General features: G+C 51.6%; 5 non-coding genes and 5 pseudogenes across 5 annotated transcripts; all 10 read left to right on the top strand.

Annotated features, from left to right (window-relative positions):
* Positions 1-1,941: 1,941 nt before the first annotated feature.
* Positions 1,942-2,116, top strand: LOC123736167 (uncharacterized; annotated as a pseudogene).
* Positions 2,117-2,625: 509 nt separating this feature from the next.
* On the top strand, positions 2,626-2,742 carry LOC123736199 (U5 spliceosomal RNA). Its single transcript, XR_006765991.1, has one exon. It is a non-coding gene; the product is annotated as a U5 spliceosomal RNA (small nuclear RNA).
* Positions 2,743-5,245: 2,503 nt separating this feature from the next.
* On the top strand, positions 5,246-5,417 carry LOC123736181 (uncharacterized; annotated as a pseudogene).
* Positions 5,418-5,945: 528 nt separating this feature from the next.
* LOC123736198 (U5 spliceosomal RNA) lies at positions 5,946-6,062 on the top strand. Its single transcript, XR_006765990.1, has one exon. It is a non-coding gene; the product is annotated as a U5 spliceosomal RNA (small nuclear RNA).
* A 2,372-nt stretch (positions 6,063-8,434) lies between these two features.
* LOC123736166 (uncharacterized) lies at positions 8,435-8,608 on the top strand (annotated as a pseudogene).
* Positions 8,609-9,139: 531 nt separating this feature from the next.
* On the top strand, positions 9,140-9,256 carry LOC123736197 (U5 spliceosomal RNA). Its single transcript, XR_006765989.1, has one exon. It is a non-coding gene; the product is annotated as a U5 spliceosomal RNA (small nuclear RNA).
* A 2,493-nt stretch (positions 9,257-11,749) lies between these two features.
* On the top strand, positions 11,750-11,923 carry LOC123736158 (uncharacterized; annotated as a pseudogene).
* A 514-nt stretch (positions 11,924-12,437) lies between these two features.
* LOC123736195 (U5 spliceosomal RNA) lies at positions 12,438-12,554 on the top strand. Its single transcript, XR_006765987.1, has one exon. It is a non-coding gene; the product is annotated as a U5 spliceosomal RNA (small nuclear RNA).
* Positions 12,555-15,058: 2,504 nt separating this feature from the next.
* On the top strand, positions 15,059-15,230 carry LOC123736161 (uncharacterized; annotated as a pseudogene).
* A 505-nt stretch (positions 15,231-15,735) lies between these two features.
* Positions 15,736-15,852, top strand: LOC123736194 (U5 spliceosomal RNA). The gene has a single exon (XR_006765986.1). It is a non-coding gene; the product is annotated as a U5 spliceosomal RNA (small nuclear RNA).
* The last annotated feature ends 1,461 nt before the right edge of the window (positions 15,853-17,313 follow it).

The raw sequence follows: 17,313 nt of genomic DNA, 5'->3' as shown, positions 1-17,313 counted from the left end.
TCGTACATGAGGATCAGACGTGCGGGGTAGAGGGCCGCTCTATTAGGTGGAACCTACAGTTGATCAGGGACTCCATCGCTTGGGTAGAAGACAGAGGGCTGCCTTTAATGGTAGCAGCGCTTGATCAGGCGAAAGCCTTTGATCGCGTGAATAGATCATTTCTATTCAGGGTGTTAGGTAGATTAGGATTTGGGGAAAAGTTTATAGGATGGATCCGTACTTTATATGTCGGAGCGGGGTGCCGGGTTAGCGTAAACAGTCACTTAGGTGATGTTTTTGACCTCTCGTCTGGGGTCAGGCAGGGATGCCCGCTCTCGGCACTCCTCTTCGTTCTGTACATGGAGCCTCTGGGGGCTGCCATTAGGGCAGACACAGGGGTGGAAGGCTTGCTGATTCCTGGAAGTGGCGGTCTCCATGTAAAGTTGACACAGTACGCCGACGACACCTCCTTGCTGCTTTGCAAGGACTCGTGCCTGACAAGGTCCCTTGCCATCATTGGGGACTTCACCCGAGCGTCGGGGGCGGTTCTTAACCACGCCGAAGTCTTCCGTTAAGTTTTTCGGAAGATGGAGTGGTAGGACGGATGTGCCCGGAGGGTTATCTCTCTGTAACGGGGCCCTGAGGATACTCGGGGTCCATTTTGAGACCTCCGGCTCAGCGACGCTGAACTGGAACATGGGCATCGCAGTGGTACAGAGGAAGCTAGCAATGTGGAGGGCTAGGTCGTTGTCCTTTTTAGGCAAGGTCCTGGTTCTCAAGGTGGATGTATTGCCATCTCTATTGTACTTGGCGTACATCTACCCATTGCCGGCTTGTCTGAGGAGGCCTCTAGTGAGGCTAGTGTTTCAGTTCATGTGGGGTGGCAGGTACGAGTGGGTCGCCAGGGCACGCATGATCTGTCCCATCGGGGAGGGAGGTAGGGGGTACCACATCTCCCCCTTAAGCTGGACGCAATTTTTGTTTCTTTTCTGTTAACGGAGCTTGCTCAGCCGGTACTACACCCGTCCGGTTACCTCCTGCGGGTGTTCTTCTCGTATCAGGCGAGAAGCGTAATGGTGTGGTCTAACACGGGTCCTCGGGCGGAACAGCTGCCGTGGCACTTTGGCCATGCGGCCAAGTGGCTGCGTGCGCACCCCGAGGTTGAAGTCGCCCGAGTAGGTTTAGATCACAGGCACCTGTACGAGGAGGTTAGACGGGCAGTAAGTCCGGCACCTGTGGTGGGCATCCCGGCGGAGGTCTGGGAAGGAGTGCAGGCGCGGGGCCTGGACAACAGGCTCAAGGACCTGAATTGGTTGAGCCTCCACAAGTGTTTGCCGGTACGTTCCACCATGTACCGGCATAGCTTGGCGCGATCCCCCACCTGCCCAAGGCTTTCGTGTGGCAGGGAGGAGACTGTGCGCCATGTCTTTTGGGACTGTGCCATTGCCGGAGTAGTATGGGCGAAGGCACGGGTGTTGTTAGGAAGGGTTAGAGGTGATTTTGTTTTGACGTGGGCTAGGTTAGAGAGAGGTGTAGGGAGAGCGAGGGGGACGGATAGGGATAGGTTTCTGCTCTGGCTTCTCATGAGCCTCTTTAAGCGGGGGGCTGTGGGAAGCCAGGCAGAACATGGTTAAGACAGGGAAAGATTGGGGGGTGGAAGGGATAGTGAGGAGGGTGGAAGGAGATTTGAGAGGGAGGATGAAGAGGGAGGAGAGGAAGTGGGGGCAGCATGCTGCCCGGGAGAGATGGAAGGGGGGATTAGGGCTGGGGTTATTTTAGATTAGGGACGGGAAGATAGGGAAAGTTAGTGTTTAGGATGACGGGGAGGGATGATGCTCCCCTGAGTTTTTGTTTTGGGTTTTCGTTTGGTTTTGAATTAAAAATGCCATTATTATTTGTGTTTGGATGGAATGTATGAGTTTGTATTGTTTTGTATTGTATGAATGGCATTGATTGTAATAAATTATTTTTTCTAAAAAAAAAAATCTGTTCTTATCAGTTTAATATCTGATACGTCCCCATCGGGGACTACATATTAAATGGATTTTTCGAACAGGGAGTCGGAAATGGGGCTTGCTCCGTCCGCTTCCACGCATCGACCCGGTATTGCAGTACCTCCGGGAACGGTGCAACACTTTTCTCCCATTGTCAAGGAAAAAGAAATACACCAAGCTATGTAAAACAGCTAGCAGAAGAAGAGAAGGAATGGAAAAAGAAGAATCATCCAAACTGAAACAAGTGCGAAGCCCCCTTCATGGGGGTCCCCCGTTTTCCCGCCATTTTACTTAAAAAAAAATAAAAAAATAAAAACATTGGCCAGGAGAGTGTGTGTGTGTGTGTGTGTGTGTGTGTGTGTGTGTGTGTGTGTGTGTTGTTTTGAGCCCCCCCAAAAAATACAATCACTTCACCAGGATTGTGTGTGTGTGTGTGTTTTTGAGCCCCCCAAAAATACAATCACTTCACCAGGATTGTCTATCTATCTATCTGTCTGTCTGTCTGTCTGTCTGTCTGTCTGTCTGTCTGTCTGTCTGTGACTTTTTACCCACAGCCCTCGAAAACTTGGAAGAGTGGGTTCGGGGACCACCCGCGGGGACCCGGCCTAGAGTGCACCGTGTGTGTCTCGGGCCCCGACCTCTGACTTCCATACGACTCTGGTTTCTCTTCATTACGCACAAGCCTTTCGCCTTTTACTAAAGACTTCCGTGGAGAGGAACACTTACGAGTTCAACGTATTTTTGGAAGGGCTTTGCTTCTGGCAGAGCCCGGTATCTTGTTTCAAGAGAAATTGACAGAGATGACGCCGAGACTTTTTGCTCAGGCGTTTGACTTGAAGCCGGCTGACCGACCGGCGTATTTTTTTCCACTCAAAGTAGTCGCTCGGGCAATTGAGTTCAAGCCCGACGATGACTGGTGTATTTGCCGGGCATTGAACAAATAGTCGCAATAGGATTAAAGAGCTAGTGACCTAACGACGCATTAGCGACTTTTAAAAAAAACACACCCGCCTGTCACCAGGGAAGCGTTGGGTGAGGAGGAGCCAACTTTTGCCAAACCGATGAGGTCTGCCGAGGCCCCCGGGACCGGCGGGTGCAGGGGTCAATTTGTGGGTTATCGCTTCCGGCCTTTTGGCTCAGATCAAGCTTGGTACCGAGGTGCCCCAGAGCCCGCTGAGCCAAAAGGTCGAAGGAAGGCAGGAGGGAGGAAAGTTTTTTGTTTTTGAGCGGCTTCTTTTTGAAGAGATTTTTTCTTAATTGAAGAACATGGAGAAGAATATCCCGAACAGGTCTGTTCCGGGGGTTGGACTGGCCAACACGGCAAGATTTGCATGGAAGGATAAGGAGGTGGAGCAATTCGGGAGGGAAACGTTCGGGAGAACTATCCTGATGGGGTTGCTCAAGCTTGGGGTAAAGGACGTCTTCTGCCTCCAGGATAATCCATTAGAAGGCGCGTATGATGTCACGTTTCATACGGAGAAGCAGCATGAGGAGACGATGCGGAAGGTGAGGGATTTGGTGAACACACGACCTATGTGCCACTATGCTGTGACGAGCTTGGCGAAGCCCAATTTTAGAGTTGTGACGGTCACTATGTACAACCCTCATGTGAAGGAAGAAGAGGTGAGGACTTTCCTGGGGAGATATATGGACAACATCTCCTCAGGAAGGCTCCTCAAAGACTCACTCGGGTATTGGACTGGGAAGAGAGGGTATCAGGCCCTTCTTAGAGAGGACCCAGGGGGCCTGGGAGGATACCTCCATCCTCCGGCGATGTTCTCCCTGGGGGCTGACAGGGGGACGTTGTACTATGCACGTCAGCCCCCGTTCTGCAGGCGCTGTATGGCCTATGGTCATATCCTCGCCTCGTGCAGCATAAAGAAATGCAGGTATTGTGGATCTGCGGAGCACGAGGCGAGGGACTGTGACGCGCCGAAGGCATGTCACGGGTGTGGCATGCTGACGCACCTGTGGCGTGAATGCCCGGCGCGTCGGCGGTCATACGCGTCTGCAGCTGGGGGGGGAGCGAGAGCCGGGGATGGGGGAAGAAGAGGAGACCCAGAACCGAGAACAGGCACGGAGGGAGCGGACACACAGCGAGGAGAGGAGGAAAAAACAGAAGCAGGAGAAGGAAAAGACAAAGAAGAAATGGGCATAGTGGTACCAGAAGAGAAGGAGGCCAAAGGAGAGGAGGAGAAAGGAGTCAGTAGTGTGGAGGGACAAGAGAGGACAGTGGTGGAGAGGAAGGAGACAGAGAAGGCATCGGAGGGGAAGGAGACAAAGAAGACATCGAAGAGGAGAGAGACAGAGAAGGCATCAGAGAGGAAGATGGAGAAGGCATCAGAGAAGAAGACAGAGAAGACATTGGAGAAGATGGAGACTGAGAAGGCATCGGAGAGGAAGGAGACAGAGAAGGCATCGGAGGGAAAGGAGACAAAGAAGACATCGAATAGGAGAGAGACAGAGAAGTCATCAGAGAGAAAGATGGAGAAGGCATCAGAGAAGAAGACAGAGAAGACATTGGAGAAGATGGAGACTGAGAAGGCATCGGAGAGGAAGGAGACAGAGAAGGCATCGGAGGCGGGACCAGAAGGAGAGGGGGTGAAGGAGTGGGGGACTGTGAAGTGGTGGAAACACAGGTGGAGGTGGAGAAAGAGGCGACTTATGAAAACGTTTTGCCTTTTACTCCACCAACCAAAAAGTCGAAAAAGGGGAGCGCTCGAGGAGGTCGGGTGGTAAAAGAGGGGGAGGGCAGATCGGGGGGGAGGGGGAGGGGAGGTTGCTGGGCCCTCGTGGGCTCCCTCTGCCTTCTCTTTTACACCCTGTCTGAGCTGGACCTCACAAGCATGGCCCAGGATTGGGTGATGGAGGGAGGCTTAAGCTCCCTGTTTGGGGGCGGGAGGTCCCCGGGCTGTAGTCAGGAGGAGGGCAGGGTGGTGGATTTGAGTGGGGGGCACAAGGCACAGAGTGTGGGTGTGCCGGGGGTTGTTTTTGTTTCCAGGGGAGAGGGGATGGAGGCCGACGGTGGAGCGTCAGGAGTGGAGGAGGCGTCCCCGTCGGTCGGGAGTATAGGGTGAGTGTTTTTTGGTTATTTGATATGGGTATGGGTATTGGTTTGTAGGTGGGAAGGGGAGGGAAGATGCTCCAATGACTTTTGGGTTTTGGATTTGGTTATTGTTGAATAGTTTTGAAATGTTTATTTTGTGTTGATTGGAATTTGTATTTGAATTGATTGATGTGTGGAAAATTTTGGTTGGTTTGGAACGTAATAAATATATTTTGTAAAAAAAAATCTGTTCTTATCAGTTTAATATCCGATACGTCCCCCATCGGGGACTACATATTAAATGGATTTTTCGAACAGGGAGTCGGAAATGGGGCTTGCTCCGTCCGCTCCACGCATCGACCCGGTATTGCAGTACCTCCGGGAACGGTGCAACACTTTTCTCCCATTGTCAAGGAAAAAGAAATACACCAAGCTATGTAAAACAGCTAGCAGAAGAAGAGAAGGAATGGAAAAAGAAGAATCATCCAAACTGAAACAAGTGCGAAGCCCCCTTCATGGGGGTCCCCGTTTTCCCGCCATTTTACTTAAAAAAAAAAAACATTGGCCAGGAGAGTGTGTGTGTGTGTGTGTGTGTGTGTGTGTGTGTGTGTGTGTGTGTGTGTGTGTTTTTGAGCCCCCCAAAAAAATACAATCACTTCACCAGGATTGTGTGTGTGTGTGTGTTTTTTTGAGCCCCCCCAAAAATACAATCACTTCACCAGGATTGTCTATCTATCTATCTGTCTGTCTGTCTGTCTGTCTGTCTGTCTGTCTGTCTGTCTGTCTGTCTGTCTGTCTGTCTGTCTGTCTGTGACTTTTTACCCACAGCCCTCGAAAACTTGGAAGAGTGGGTTCGGGGACCACCCGCGGGGACCCGGCCTAGAGTGCACCGTGTGTGTCTCGGGCCCCGACCTCTGACTTCCATACGACTCTGGTTTCTCTTCATTACGCACAAGCCTTTCGCCTTTTACTAAAGACTTCCGTGGAGAGGAACACTTACGAGTTCAACGTATTTTTGGAAGGGCTTTGCTTCTGGCAGAGCCCGGTATCTTGTTTCAAGAGAAATTGACAGAGATGACGCCGAGACTTTTGCTCAGGCGTTTGACTTGAAGCCGGCTGACCGACCGGCGTATTTTTCCACTCAAAGTAGTCGCTCGGGCAATTGAGTTCAAGCCCGACGATGACTGGTGTATTTGCCGGGCATTGAACAAATAGTCGCAATAGGATTAAAGAGCTAGTGACCTAACGACGCATTAGCGACTTTTAAAAAAAAACACACCCGCCTGTCACCAGGGAAGCGTTGGGTGAGGAGGAGCCAACTTTTGCCAAACCGATGAGGTCTGCCGAGGCCCCCGGGGGCCCGGCGGGTGCAGGGGTCAATTTGTGGGTTATCGCTTCTCGGCCTTTTGGCTCAGATCAAGCTTGGTACCGAGGTGCCCCAGAGCTCGCTGAGTCAAAAGGTCGGAGATAGGAGGGCGATAGGTTTTTGTGTGAGACAGGGTTCTTTTTTGCCAAGGCGTTTTTTGTGTTTTCCAGAGGCTTCCATTTGGAGAGCTGGTTTTTTCCTTGTTTGGACGTGTGTTTTTTTTCCTTTTGGAAATGGCACGTACCATTTATAACAAGTCGGTACCAGGAATTGGATTGTCCAATACTGTGAGATTCGCATGGAGGGACAAAGAAATGGAGCCATTTGGAAGAGAGAAGTTCGGAAGGACCATATTGATGGGGATATTGGAACTGGAGGTAAAGGATGTTTTATGCTTCCAAGATAATCCAATTGAGGGGGCTTTTGATGTGACTTTTATAGTGAAGGGAAGCATGAAGAAATTTTGATGAAGACAAAAGAAGGGAGTAAGGCATTTCCCATGTGCCATTATGAAGTGACCAACTTGGCGAGAAGTAGTTTTCGATTGGTAACTGTGACCATGTACAATCCCCATGTGACTGACGAAGAGGTGAGGGCCTTTCTGGGGCGATACATGGACAATGTTTCCTCAGCGAGGCGCCTCAGGGACTCCCCTGGGATTCTGGAACGGGAGGAGAGGGTTCCAGGCCCTTCTCAGGGAGGACCCAAGGGGATTGGGTGGGTTCCTACATCCCCCGGCGATGTTCTCCCTGGGGGCTGACAGGGGGACGTTACATTATGCCCGTCAGCCTCCATTTTGCAGGCGCTGTATGGCCTATGGTCATACCCTTGCCTCGTGTAGTACAAGGATTTGCAGGTTCTGTGGGTCGAGCGGTCACGAGGCAAGGGATTGTGACGAGCCAAAGGCTTGCCACGGGTGTGGCTCGGTTACACACCTGTGGCGGAGTTGCCCGGCTCGTCACGGGTCACTACGCGTCTGCAGCTGGAGGGGGAGCAGGTGCGGGGATGTGGGAAGTAGAGGAAGAGGAGCGGACATGGGATCTGGAACAGGAACATCACGAAAAGAGGAGGAAAAGGTGTCGGGAGGAGCGGTGGAAGGAGAGGAGGAGCAGGTGGAAAAGGTGCTGGGAGGAGAGGGAGAGGTTGAAGGAGAGGAGGAGCAGGTGGAGAAGGTGCTGGGAGGAGAGGGAGAGGTTGAAGGAGAAGAGGAGCAGGCAGAGGACGGACACAGGATTGTGAAGAGTCAAGAAAGGACAACAACGGAGAAACAGATGACTGAGAAGGCATTGGAGGTGGAACCAGAAGGAGAGGGGGTAAAAGAGTGGGGGACAGTGATGTATCGTCTGCCCGGGTGGAGGAGATGAGAGGGTTGGTGGAGGGGCTGGCGAGGGGGGGGTAGAGTTACATCGGTTTCTCCTCCAAACAGGAGGACGAGGAGGAAGGGGCGCTTTGACAACAGGGGAGAGGGGGTGGTAAAGGGGGGGAGGCTAAACAGGAGCTGGTGGGGGGGATAGGTTTTCTCCCTTACCGCGGTCTCCCCGAGAAGGAAGATAAGGGTGGAAAAGCTGGAGGTGGGGGAGGGAGAAGGTTCGGGGCCCTGGGTGGCCCCCTCTTCACCTACTATTGTACCCTTGTCTGAGATAGACCTTCCAGGGATGGCCCAGGGTTGGGCAAGGGAGGGGGGACCAAGTTTCCTGTTTGGGGGTGCGGGGTCCTCGGTCAAGAGCCCAGAGAGAAGCAGGGTGGTGGATTTTGGAGTAAAGCACATGATGCGGGGTGTGCAGGTGCCGGGTGCCGGTCCTGCATCTAAGGGTGAGGGTATGGTGGTTGAAGGGGGGAGAAGAAGTCCTCGTCAGTAGGGTGAAATTTTTATTTGGGGTGGTTATGGGTAGTTTGTATCTTAGAAGGGGAGGGAAGATGCTCCCCTGATTATTGTTTATAGTTTTGGTTATTGGTTATTAGTTTTGAAATATCCATTTGGATTTTGTTATAAAATTGATTTTGTTTGGAACATTGAAGGTATTTGTATGGAAATTGATGGTAATAAATATATATTTTGTAAAAAAAAATCTGTTCTTATCAGTTTAATATCTGATACGTCCCCATCGGGGGACTACATATTAAATGGATTTTTCGAACAGGGAGTCGGAAATGGGGCTTGCTCCGGTCCGGCTCCACGCATCGACCCGGTATTGCAGTACCTCCGGGAACGGTGCAACACTTTTCTCCCATTGTCAAGGAAAAAGAAATACACCAAGCTATGTAAAACAGCTAGCAGAAGAAGAGAAGGAATGGAAAAAGAAGAATCATCCAAACTGAAACAAGTGCGAAGCCCCCTTCATGGGGGTCCCCGTTTTCCCGCCATTTTACTTAAAAAAAAAAAAAAAAAAAACATTGGCCAGGAGAGTGTGTGTGTGTGTGTGTGTGTGTGTGTGTGTGTGTGTGTGTGTGTGTGTGTGTGTGTTTTGAGCCCCCCCCAAAAATACAATCACTTCACCAGGATTGTGTGTGTGTGTGTGTTTTGAGCCCCCCAAAAATACAATCACTTCACCAGGATTGTCTATCTATCTGTCTGTCTGTCTGTCTGTCTGTCTGTCTGTCTGTCTGTCTGTCTGTCTGTCTGTCTGTCTGTCTGTCTGTGACTTTTTACCCACAGCCCTCGAAAACTTGGAAGAGTGGGTTCGGGGACCACCCGCGGGGACCCGGCCTAGAGTGCACCGTGTGTGTCTCGGGCCCCGACCTCTGACTTCCATACGACTCTGGTTTCTCTTCATTACGCACAAGCCTTTCGCCTTTTACTAAAGACTTCCGTGGAGAGGAACACTTACGAGTTCAACGTATTTTTGGAAGGGCTTTGCTTCTGGCAGAGCCCGGTATCTTGTTTCAAGAGAAATTGACAGAGATGACGCCGAGACTTTTTGCTCAGGCGTTTGACTTGAAGCCGGCTGACCGACCGGCGTATTTTTTCCACTCAAAGTAGTCGCTCGGGCAATTGAGTTCAAGCCCGACGATGACTGGTGTATTTGCCGGGCATTGAACAAATAGTCGCAATAGGATTAAAGAGCTAGTGACCTAACGACGCATTAGCGACTTTTAAAAAAAAACACACCCGCCTGTCACCAGGGGAAGCGTTGGGTGAGGAGGAGCCAACTTTTGCCAAACCGATGAGGTCTGCCGAGGCCCCCGGGGGCCGGCGGGTGCAGGGGTCAATTTGTGGGTTATCGCTTCTCGGCCTTTTGGCTCAGATCAAGCTTGGTACCGAGGTGCCCCAAAGCCCGCTGAGCCAAAAGGTCGAAGGAAGGCAGGAGGGAGGAAAGTTTGTTGTTTTGGTATTTGGATTCACGGTTGGTTTATTTTGCCGCTCTTTTTCAGTTTTTCTTTTGGAAGAAAGCGGAGGCGAGTGCGCCAATTTTCTTTGCGGAGATGGCGCAGGCTTCTACATGGAGGCCAGTCCCTAGGATGGGGCTGGCGAATACGGTGCGGTTTGCCTGGAAGGATAAGGCGACGGAGCCAATTGGCAGAGATGAGTTTGGGAGGACCATTTTGATTGAGATCCTTGGACTGACGGTGGAGGATGTGTTCTGCCTCCAAGACAACCCTTTGGAGGGGGGCATACGATGTGGCGCTACACACTGAAGTGAAGCACGATGACGTTCTCAGAAGGGCGAGAGAAGTGCAAGCAGAGAGGCCGGTGTCTCATTACTTGGTGACCAGCTTGGCGAAGAGTAATTTCAGGGTTGTGAATGTGAACATTTACAACCCTTACGTGAAGGACGAGGAGGTGAGGGCCTTTCTGGGGAGATACATGGATAGTGTCTCCTCAGGAAGGCACCTCAAGGATTCTTTGGGTTTTTGGACCGGGAGGAGGGGGTTTCCAGGCCCTCCTAAGAGAGGACCCAAAAGGATTGGGTGGATACCTCCATCCTCCGGCGATGTTCTCCCTGGGGGCTGACAGGGGGACGTTGCATTATGCCCGTCAGCCTCCGTACTGCAGGCGTTGTATGGCCTACGGCCACGTCCTCGCCTCGTGCAGCATAAAGAAGTGCAGGTATTGTGGATCTGCAGAGCACGAGGCGAGGGACTGTGACGCGCCGAAGGCATGTCACAGGTGTGGCATGCTGACGCACCTGTGGCGTGAATGCCCGGCGCGTCAAGGGTCATACGCGTCTGCAGCTGGGGGAAACGAGAGCCGGGGATGGGGGTAGAAGGAGGGACCAAGAACTGAGTACTGGAACAGAGGGAGCGGACACACGGGTGGAAGAGGAGGAGCAAACGGAAGCGGGAGGAGAAAAAGAAAAAGAAGACAACAGCATAGTGGAAACGGAAGGGCAGAAGGCTGAAGGAGAGCAGGAGGAGGAAGGAGACAGGAGAGTGAAGGGGCCAGAGAAGACGGCTGTGGAGAGGAAGGAAACGGAGAAGGCAACAGAGAGGGAGGAGACTGGGAAGACAGCGGTGGAGAAGAAAGAGATAGAAAGGAAGGAGACAGGGAAGAAGGTGGTGGAGGAGAAAGAGACAGAAAGGAAGGAGAGAGGGAAGAAGGTGGTGGAGGAGAAAGAGACAGAAAGGAAGGAGACAGGGAAGAAGGTGGTGGAGAAGAAAGAGACAGAAAGGAAGGAGACAGGGAAGAAGGTGGTGGAGAAGGAAAAGACAGAAAGGGAGGAGACAGAGAAGGTAGTTGTGGCGGGACCAGTAGGAGAAGGAGTGAAGGAGTGGGGGGACAGTAAAGAGGTGAAATCACGGGTGGAGGTGGAGAAGGAGGCAAGCTATGAAAACTTTTTGCCTTTTACTCCACCATACAAGAGGTCGAAAAGAGGGGAGCGCTCAAGGAGGACGGGTGGTAAAAGAGGGAGGGGGACAGATCAGGGTGGAGGGGAGGGGGAGGTTGCAGGGCCCTCTTGGGTTCCCTCTTCCTTCACCTTTACACCCCTGTCTGAGCTTGACCTTACAGGCATGGCCCAGGATTGGGCGATGGAGGGAGGCTTAAGCTCCCTGTTTGGGCTCGTGGGGTCCCCGGGCCGGAGTCAGGAGGAGGGCAGGGTGGTAGACCTAAGTGTGGGGTACGGGACGCAGGGTGAGCGTGTGTCGGGCGCTGTTACCGCATCCAGGGGAGAGGGGATGGCGGCCGACGGGGGAGCGTCAGGAGTGGAGAAGGCGTCCCCGTCGGTCGGGATGGGGTGAGTTTTTCTTAGATTTTTTGGTGGGGGTATGGGTTTTGGTTTGTAGTTGGGAAGGGGAGGGAAGATACTCACATGACTTTTGGTTGTGGGGTTTGGTTATTATTGAATAGTTTTGAAATGTTTAATGGAATTTGTGTTTGAATTGATTGATTTGTGTAAGATTTTTGTTGGGTTTCGAACGTAATAAATATATTTTGTAAAAAAAAAATCTGTTCTTATCAGTTTAATATCTGATACGTCCCCCATCGGGGGACTACATATTAAATGGATTTTTCGAACAGGGAGTCGGAAATGGGGCTTGCTCCGTCCGCTCCACGCATCGACCCGGTATTGCAGTACCTCCGGGAACGGTGCAACACTTTTCTCCCATTGTCAAGGAAAAAGAAATACACCAAGCTATGTAAAACAGCTAGCAGAAGAAGAGAAGGAATGGAAAAAGAAGAATCATCCAAACTGAAACAAGTGCGAAGCCCCTTCATGGGGGTCCCCGTTTTCCCGCCATTTTACTTAAAAAAAAAAAAAAAAAAAAAAAACATTGGCCAGGAGAGTGTGTGTGTGTGTGTGTGTGTGTGTGTGTGTGTGTGTGTGTGTGTGTGTTTTTGAGCCCCCAAAAAAATACAATCACTTCACCAGGATTGTGTGTGTGTGTGTGTTTTGAGCCCCCCAAAAATACAATCACTTCACCAGGATTGTCTATCTATCTATCTGTCTGTCTGTCTGTCTGTCTGTCTGTCTGTCTGTCTGTCTGTCTGTCTGTCTGTGACTTTTTACCCACAGCCCTCGAAAACTTGGAAGAGTGGGTTCGGGGACCACCCGCGGGGACCCGGCCTAGAGTGCACCGTGTGTGTCTCGGGCCCCGACCTCTGACTTCCATACGACTCTGGTTTCTCTTCATTACGCACAAGCCTTTCGCCTTTTACTAAAGACTTCCGTGGAGAGGAACACTTACGAGTTCAACGTATTTTTGGAAGGGCTTTGCTTCTGGCAGAGCCCGGTATCTTGTTTCAAGAGAAATTGACAGAGATGACGCCGAGACTTTTTGCTCAGGCGTTTGACTTGAAGCCGGCTGACCGACCGGCGTATTTTTTCCACTCAAAGTAGTCGCTCGGGCAATTGAGTTCAAGCCCGACGATGACTGGTGTATTTGCCGGGCATTGAACAAATAGTCGCAATAGGATTAAAGAGCTAGTGACCTAACGACGCATTAGCGACTTTTAAAAAAAACACACCCGCCTGTCACCAGGGAAGCGTTGGGTGAGGAGGAGCCAACTTTTGCCAAACCGATGAGGTCTGCCGAGGCCCCCGGGGGCCCGGCGGGTGCAGGGGTCAATTTGTGGGTTATCGCTTCTCGGCCTTTTGGCTCAGATCAAGCTTGGTACCGAGGTGCCCCAGAGCCCGCTGAGCCAAAAGGTCGAAGGAAGGCAGGAGGGAGGAAAGTTTTTTGTTTTTGAGCGGCTTCTTTTTGAAGAGATTTTTTCTTAATTGAAGAACATGGAGAAGAATATCCCGAACAGGTCTGTTCCGGGGGTTGGACTGGCCAACACGGCAAGATTTGCATGGAAGGATAAGGAGGTGGAGCAATTCGGGAGGGAAACGTTCGGGAGAACTATCCTGATGGGGTTGCTCAAGCTTGGGGTAAAGGACGTCTTCTGCCTCCAGGATAATCCATTAGAAGGCGCGTATGATGTCACGTTTCATACGGAGAAGCAGCATGAGGAGACGATGCGGAAGGTGAGGGATTTGGTGAACACACGACCTATGTGCCACTATGCTGTGACGAGCTTGGCGAAGCCCAATTTTAGAGTTGTGACGGTCACTATGTACAACCCTCATGTGAAGGAAGAAGAGGTGAGGACTTTCCTGGGGAGATATATGGACAACATCTCCTCAGGAAGGCTCCTCAAAGACTCACTCGGGTATTGGACTGGGAAGAGAGGGTATCAGGCCCTTCTTAGAGAGGACCCAGGGGCCTGGGAGGATACCTCCATCCTCCGGCGATGTTCTCCTGGGGGCTGACAGGGGACGTTGTACTATGCACGTCAGCCCCCGTTCTGCAGGCGCTGTATGGCCTATGGTCATATCCTCGCCTCGTGCAGCATAAAGAAATGCAGGTATTGTGGATCTGCGGAGCACGAGGCGAGGGACTGTGACGCGCCGAAGGCATGTCACGGGTGTGGCATGCTGACGCACCTGTGGCGTGAATGCCCGGCGCGTCGGGCGGTCATACGCGTCTGCAGCTGGGGGGGGAGCGAGAGCCGGGGATGGGGGAAGAAGAGGAGACCCAGAACCGAGAACAGGCACGGAGGGAGCGGACACACAGCGAGGAGAGGAGGAAAAAACAGAAGCAGGAGAAGGAAAAGACAAAGAAGAAATGGGCATAGTGGTACCAGAAGAGAAGGAGGCCAAAGGAGAGGAGGAGAAAGGAGTCAGTAGTGTGGAGGGACAAGAGAGGACAGTGGTGGAGAGGAAGGAGACAGAGAAGGCATCGGAGGGGAAGGAGACAAAGAAGACATCGAAGAGGAGAGAGACAGAGAAGGCATCAGAGAGGAAGATGGAGAAGGCATCAGAGAAGAAGACAGAGAAGACATTGGAGAAGATGGAGACTGAGAAGGCATCGGAGAGGAAGGAGACAGAGAAGGCATCGGAGGGAAAGGAGACAAAGAAGACATCGAATAGGAGAGAGACAGAGAAGTCATCAGAGAGAAAGATGGAGAAGGCATCAGAGAAGAAGACAGAGAAGACATTGGAGAAGATGGAGACTGAGAAGGCATCGGAGAGGAAGGAGACAGAGAAGGCATCGGAGGCGGGACCAGAAGGAGAGGGGGTGAAGGAGTGGGGGGACTGTGAAGTGGTGGAAACACAGGTGGAGGTGGAGAAAGAGGCGACTTATGAAAACGTTTTGCCTTTTACTCCACCAACCAAAAAGTCGAAAAAGGGGGGAGCGCTCGAGGAGGTCGGGTGGTAAAAGAGGGGGAGGGCAGATCGGGGGGGAGGGGAGGGGGAGGTTGCTGGGCCCTCGTGGGCTCCCTCTGCCTTCTCTTTTACACCCCTGTCTGAGCTGGACCTCACAAGCATGGCCCAGGATTGGGTGATGGAGGGAGGCTTAAGCTCCCTGTTTGGGGCGGGAGGTCCCCGGGCTGTAGTCAGGAGGAGGGCAGGGTGGTGGATTTGAGTGGGGGGCACAAGGCACAGAGTGTGGGTGTGCCGGGGGTTGTTTTTGTTTCCAGGAGAGGGGATGGAGGCCGACGGTGGAGCGTCAGGAGTGGAGGAGGCGTCCCCGTCGGTCGGGAGTATAGGGTGAGTGTTTTTTGGTTATTTGATATGGGTATGGGTATTGGTTTGTAGGTGGGAAGGGGGGGAAGATGCTCCAATGACTTTTGGGTTTTGGATTTGGTTATTGTTGAATAGTTTTGAAATGTTTATTTTTGTGTTGATTGGAATTTGTATTTGAATTGATTGATGTGTGGAAAATTTTGGTTGGTTTGGAACGTAATAAATATATTTTGTAAAAAAAATCTGTTCTTATCAGTTTAATATCTGATACGTCCCCCATCGGGGGACTACATATTAAATGGATTTTTCGAACAGGGAGTCGGAAATGGGGCTTGCTCCGTCCGCTCCACGCATCGACCCGGTATTGCAGTACCTCCGGGAACGGTGCAACACTTTTCTCCCATTGTCAAGGAAAAGAAATACACCAAGCTATGTAAAACAGCTAGCAGAAGAAGAGAAGGAATGGAAAAAGAAGAATCATCCAAACTGAAACAAGTGCGAAGCCCCCTTCATGGGGGTCCCCGTTTTCCCGCCATTTTACTTAAAAAAAAAAAAACATTGGCCAGGAGAGTGTGTGTGTGTGTGTGTGTGTGTGTGTGTGTGTGTGTGTGTGTGTGTGTGTGTTTTGAGCCCCCAAAAAATACAATCACTTCACCAGGATTGTGTGTGTGTGTGTGTTTTTGAGCCCCCCAAAAATACAATCACTTCACCAGGATTGTCTATCTATCTATCTGTCTGTCTGTCTGTCTGTCTGTCTGTCTGTCTGTCTGTCTGTCTGTCTGTCTGTGACTTTTTACCCACAGCCCTCGAAAACTTGGAAGAGTGGGTTCGGGGACCACCACGGGGACCCGGCCTAGAGTGCACCGTGTGTGTCTCGGGCCCCGACCTCTGACTTCCATACGACTCTGGTTTCTCTTCATTACGCACAAGCCTTTCGCCTTTTACTAAAGACTTCCGTGGAGAGGAACACTTACGAGTTCAACGTATTTTTGGAAGGGCTTTGCTTCTGGCAGAGCCCGGTATCTTGTTTCAAGAGAAATTGACAGAGATGACGCCTTGAGACTTTTGCTCAGGCGTTTGACTTGAAGCCGGCTGACCGACCGGCGTATTTTTCCACTCAAAGTAGTCGCTCGGGCAATTGAGTTCAAGCCCGACGATGACTGGTGTATTTGCCGGGCATTGAACAAATAGTCGCAATAGGATTAAAGAGCTAGTGACCTAACGACGCATTAGCGACTTTTAAAAAAACACACCCGCCTGTCACCAGGGAAGCGTTGGGTGAGGAGGAGCCAACTTTTGCCAAACCGATGAGGTCTGCCGAGGCCCCGGGACCGGCGGGTGCAGGGGTCAATTTGTGGGTTATCGCTTCTCGGCCTTTTGGCTCAGATCAAGCTTGGTACCGAGGTGCCCCAGAGCTCGCTGAGTCAAAAGGTCGGAGATAGGAGGGCGATAGGTTTTGTGTGAGACAGGGTTCTTTTTTTGCCAAGGCGTTTTTTGTGTTTTCCAGAGGCTTCCATTTGGAGAGCTGGTTTTTTCCTTGTTTGGACGTGTGTTTTTTTCCTTTTGGAAATGGCACGTACCATTTATAACAAGTCGGTACCAGGAATTGGATTGTCCAATACTGTGAGATTCGCATGGAGGGACAAAGAAATGGAGCCATTTGGAAGAGAGAAGTTCGGAAGGACCATATTGATGGGGATATTGGAACTGGAGGTAAAGGATGTTTTATGCTTCCAAGATAATCCAATTGAGGGGGCTTTTGATGTGACTTTTTATAGTGAAGGGAAGCATGAAGAAATTTTGATGAAGACAAAAGAAGGGAGTAAGGCATTTCCCATGTGCCATTATGAAGTGACCAACTTGGCGAGAAGTAGTTTTCGATTGGTAACTGTGACCATGTACAATCCCCATGTGACTGACGAAGAGGTGAGGGCCTTTCTGGGGCGATACATGGACAATGTTTCCTCAGCGAGGCGCCTCAGGGACTCCCTGGGATTCTGGAACGGGAGGAGAGGGTTCAGGCCCTTCTCAGGGAGGACCCAAGGGGATTGGGTGGGTTCCTACATCCCCCGGCGATGTTCTCCCTGGGGGCTGACAGGGGGACGTTACATTATGCCCGTCAGCCTCCATTTTGCAGGCGCTGTATGGCCTATGGTCATACCCTTGCCTCGTGTAGTACAAGGATTTGCAGGTTCTGTGGGTCGAGCGGTCACGAGGCAAGGGATTGTGACGAGCCAAAGGCTTGCCACGGGTGTGGCTCGGTTACACACCTGTGGCGGAGTTGCCCGGCTCGTCACGGGTCATACGCGTCTGCAGCTGGAGGGGGAGCAGGTGCGGGGGATGTGGGAAGTAGAGGAAGAGGAGCGGACATGGGATCTGGAACAGGAACATCACGAAAAGAGGAGGAAAAGGTGTCGGGAGGAGCGGTGGAAGGAGAGGAGGAGCAGGTGGAAAAGGTGCTGGGAGGAGAGGGAGAGG

Source organism: Salmo salar, unplaced genomic scaffold (genome assembly GCF_905237065.1).
Source record: "Salmo salar unplaced genomic scaffold, Ssal_v3.1, whole genome shotgun sequence".
In the NCBI taxonomy this organism is placed as follows: domain Eukaryota; kingdom Metazoa; phylum Chordata; class Actinopteri; order Salmoniformes; family Salmonidae; genus Salmo; species Salmo salar.
This window is presented reverse-complemented; position numbering and strand designations above follow the sequence as displayed.